Below are 5,128 nucleotides of genomic sequence, written 5' to 3' on the forward strand. Positions count from 1 at the left end.
CAAAGCCGCGCCGGAAGGGGCGTGGCTGGCGGCCGAGGGCCCGCCCACTTCACTGGGCGGGGCTTCCTGCTGTGCTCCTGCTACTCCTGTGCACCGCTCGCAGTGTGCGCCAGCGGACCAACCAGACGCGGCTGGTTACGACACAGTCCGGAAAAAGGAATGCCCCGAGTGGCAAAGGGACAAAGCGGGGCGACCTAAGTCAGGGAGGCGTCTGGTGAATGTTTAACAACCGGCCTCTCCGACTCTCAGCGAAAGGACGGAATCTGTTGCTGTTTGGATTAGTTCTGTGTGCTGATTGCCTGGAGCTGTTTGAACAAGTCGCTGTAACTGGGGGAACTGTCCAGGCTGGGGGAGGCGCTCAGGCGGGAGAGGGACGTACCTGCTAGGGGTGTTACCTAATGAGGGAGGGAAAGAGACAAACAGGGTTCAAACTGAATTTCCTCAACAATTCAGTCCTCTAAGGCACTGAAATCTGTTTGGTGATGTTGTTTTAGAATTTTTCCATTTATACTTACTAGTCGGGATTGCTTTTTGATTTTTGTGCTTTGTTTGTGTTTTTGTCAAGTTTGGAGATCAAAAATTATAAAACAGAAACTTGCTATTTTTTGTTTTAAGTGCATCAAGTGTTTTTTTGTTTGTTTTAGTTTTTATTTTCTTTATTGATTAGGGTATTACATATGTGCCCTTATCCTCCCATTGCCCCCCCCCCCCCCCCCATCCACTCATGCCCTCACCCTCCTGGTGTCTGTGTCCATTGGTTAGGCTTATATGCATGCATACAACTCCTTTGGTTGATCTCTCCCCTTACCCCCACCTTCCCCTGCCTTCCCTCTGAGGTTTGACAGTCTGATCAATGCTTCTCTGTCTCTGGATCTGTTTTTGTTCATCAGTTTATGTTGTTCATTATATTCCACAAATGAGTGAGATCATGTGATATTTATCTTTCACCAACTGACTTATTTCGCTTAGCATAATGCTCTCCAGGTCCATCCATGCTGTTGCAAATAGTAAGAATTCCTTCCTTTTTGAGCAGGGTAGAATTCCATTGTGTAGATGTACCACAGCTATTCAATCTACTCATCTGATGGGCTGTTTCCAAATCTTAGCTATTGTAAATTGTGCTGCTATGAACATAGGGGTGCATATATCCTTTCTGATTGGTGTTTCTGGTTTCTTGGGATATCTACACTAATAAAAGAGAAACATGCAAAGTGGTGTCACTCCATTACACCCACCAGCCAGTCAGGATGTGTATGCAAATTAACCCAACAAAAATGGCGATTAATTTGTATATGCAGGTGCAGAGCAAAGACTGAAGGCTCCACCCAAGTGAAGACTGAAGACAACTGAAGACTGAAGAGGCTTGGCTTCTCTGCTGCGGTAGGAGTGGAGAAGCCTCGAGGCTTGCCTTCTCTGCTGTGGCCAGAGCAAAGGCCTGGGTCCCGGGTGCCAAAGAAGAACTAAAACCTATCCTCCTCAAACTATTCCAAACAATTCAAGAGGAAGGAACACTTCCAAGCTCATTCTATGAAGCCAGCATTACCCCAATCCCAAAGCCAGATAAAGACACCACAAAGAGAATTACAGACCAATATCTCTGATGAACATAGATGCTAAAATCCTCAACAAAATCCCAGCAAATCAGATCCAGCAGTACATGAGAAAAATCATACACCATGATCCAGTGAGATTTATTCTGGGTAAGCAAGAATGGTACAACATCCACAAATCAATAAACATGATACAGTAAACATCACATAAACAAATTGAGAGACAAAAATCATATAGTCATATCAGTTGATGCAGAAAAAGCATTGGACAAAATTCAACACGCTTTCTTGATAAAAAGTCTCAGCAAAGTGGGAATAAAGGGATCATACATACCTCAACATAATAAAAGCCTGATACAACAAACCCACAGCCAACATCATACTCAATGGGCAAAAACTAAAACCATATCCCCTAAGAACAGGAACAAAACAGGGATGCCCACACCACTATGCTCAACTAATATTTGACAAAGGAGACAAGAGCACACAATGGAGTCAAGACAGTGTCTACAATAAATGGTGTTGAAAAAATTGGAAGATACATGCAAAAAAAAATGAAACTAGACCACCAACTTACACCATACACAAAAATAAACTTAAAATGGATAAAAGACTTAAATGTAAGATGGGAAACCATGAAAATCTTAGAAGACTCCATAGGCAGCAAAATATCAGACATATGTTGCAGCAATATTTTTAATGATACAGCTCCTAGAGTAATGGAAAATAAGGAGAAAATAAACAAATGGGACTACATCAAAATAAAAAGCTTCTGCACTGCAAAAGAAACCATCAACAGAACAACAAGAAAGCCCACTGCATGGGAGAACATATTTGCCAATGTTATATTCGTTAAGGGTTTAATCTCCAAAATTTATAGGGAACTCATACATCTTAACAAAAAGAAGTTTAAAAATCTAATAAAAAATGGGCAAAAGACCTAAATAGACACTTTTTGAAAGTGGACATACAGAAGGCCAAGAGACATATGAAAACATGCTCAAAGTCACTAATCATCTGAGCAATGCAAATCAAAACGACAGTGAGGCATCACTTCACACCTATCAGAATGGTGATCATCAACAAATCAACAAACCGCAAGTACTGGCGAGGATGTGGAGAAAACTGCTGATGCGAATGTAAACTGGTGCAGCCATTGTAGAAAACAGTATGGGGTTTCCTCAAAAAATAAAAAACTCCCATTTGACTCAGTAATCCCACTTCTAGGAATATATTCCAAGAAAACAGAAACACCAATCAGAAAGGATATATGCACCCCTATGTTCATAGCAGCACAATTTACAATAGCTGAGATTTGGAAACAGCCTAAGTGCCCATCAGCAGATGAGTGGATTAAAAAACGGTGGTACATCTACACAATGGAATACTATGCTGCTGTAAAAAAGAAAGAACTCTTACCAATTTCAACAGCATGGATGGACATGGAGAGCATTATGCTAAGTGAAATAAGCCAGTCAGAGAAAGATAAATATCACAGGATCTCATTTGTGGAATATAATGAACAATATAACTGATTAATAAAAATAGATACAGAGACAGAGAAGCATGGAAGAGACTGTCAAACTTCAGAGGGAAGGCAGGGGAGGGGAGTGGTCGTAAAATATCAACCAAAGGACTTGTATGCATGCATATAAGCATAACCAATGGACACAGACACTACGGGGGTGAGGGAATGTGCTGGGAGTTGGGGGTGGCCTGGGAGTAGTCAATGGGGTAAAAAGAAGACACATAATTCTATATATAATACTTTATTCAAGAATTTTTTTAAAAGTCTCACTAAGTCCCTTGACACTCTCATTTATTTCCTTGAAGCTTTCATTAAGTCCCTTGAAGCTCTCATAAAGGTCCTTGAGTAACCTTATAAATATTGTTTTGAACTCTGTATCCAGTAGTTTGCTTGCTTCCATTTCTTTGATTTGAACATGTTTCTTTGTCTCCGCATTTTGGCTGCTTTCCCATATTTGTTTCTATGTATTAGGTAGAGCTGCTATGTCTCCTGGAATTGGTAGTGTGGCCATGTGTAGTAGGTGTCCTGTAGGGCCCAGTGGCTCAGTCTCCCCAGTCACTCAGCTGGGCACTCTAGGTGTGCCCCTGTGTGGGCTGTGTGTACAGTCTTGTTCTAGTTGAGCCTTGTTTGCTGTTGGCGTCACTGGGAGGAATTGACCTCCAAACCAATTGGCTGTGAGGACCAGCTGTGTCTACAATGATAGACCTGCTGTGCAGGAGACACTCCTACGGAGAATGATTGCTTCAGTTGAGCTTTGGTGCTCTGAGTCTGCCTCTTGAGTGTGTTACTTGTGGGTATGTAGAGTTGTAATGCTATGGTCTGAAGCTGTCCACTGGGTGCACTGGCTCTGGGGCTTCCTAGGAGGTGCAGTCAGCCTGCTTGGGGCCACCCAACAGGAACTACAGAGAAATCTGCAGATGGCTGCTACTTGTATTGGGCTAGGAAGTGCCCAGGTGAGGCCCAGCTGTGAAGTAAGGCAGCTTGGTGCTAGTGCCAGGTCTTGGGCCTTTTATTGATAGGTGTGGGGCACACCAACTCCAGCTGCTGCTTGCTTAAGAGATTTTAGCAAAGTCTGAAGCCTGAGCCAGGACAGGCCATTCACATGGAAAAGCAACTGCAAACAGCTTTGGTGGGGCTGCAAGTTGGATGGGGCAGGGTCTCACAGAATCATCAAGATGGAGCCAACAGTGTGGGCCAGGCTGATGGAGACTCAGATATAGCTGCCAGTCAGTTCTGTGATGGGGGAGGTCCCAGAACAGGAGCAATGAGCCCTGCAAGCACCCCTGTCTGGAAGAAAGCTGCCACTGAGATCCTGCCCTGATGTCAGACAGTCTAGTTCCTCCCCATATGCCCCTGGATCCCCCAAGCTGCCACTAAGTGCTGGAGCTCAGAGGAAGCGAGACCATGTAAGTTCATGCACTGGCCCTTTAAGAGGAACTCCTGGGACTCCAGCAGTCTCTGTGTCACTCAGCCCCAATCCCCACTGGTGTTTACAGCCTGTAGTTATGGGGACTTCTTTTCCCAGCTTTGGACTCCTGGACTGGGGGGCTGGTGTAGGGCTTGGACCCCTTGCTCCTCATGGTGGCGGGGGGGAGGGGGGACTCTGCAGGAACTATCTCCTCACAATTAAAAAACATGCAGCACATGGGTGTTGGACCAGCCTGTTCTGTGCCTCTGCCCCTCCTACCAGTCTCGATGTGCTTTCTTCTTCTTTACTTCTCTAGTTGTAGGACTTCCATTCAGCCAGCTTTTAGGTGATTCTCAATGATGGTTGTTCTGTATTTTAGTTGTAATTTTGATGTGGTTGTGGGAAATGGTGAGTACCTTTGTTTACCTAAACCGCCATCTTTGTTCTCCAAATCCTCAAATTTTTAAATGCTATCACTTATTTCACATATCAAAAATTGGGTGGGCCACACAAAATTTCATATGCAGCCTTAAGCAACCAGTTTGCAAACCACCCCCCATTGTTTTCGTTCATTTGTTCAGCACATAAAGGATGACTATCATGACAGCTCAGACACTGATGTAAGCACTAAGAGACTTATAG

This window comes from Myotis yumanensis, unplaced genomic scaffold (assembly GCF_028538775.1).
Source record: "Myotis yumanensis isolate MYYU_CA2020_CCGP unplaced genomic scaffold, mMyoYum1.0.hap1 SCAF_2, whole genome shotgun sequence".
NCBI classification, from domain to species: Eukaryota; Metazoa; Chordata; class Mammalia; order Chiroptera; family Vespertilionidae; genus Myotis; species Myotis yumanensis.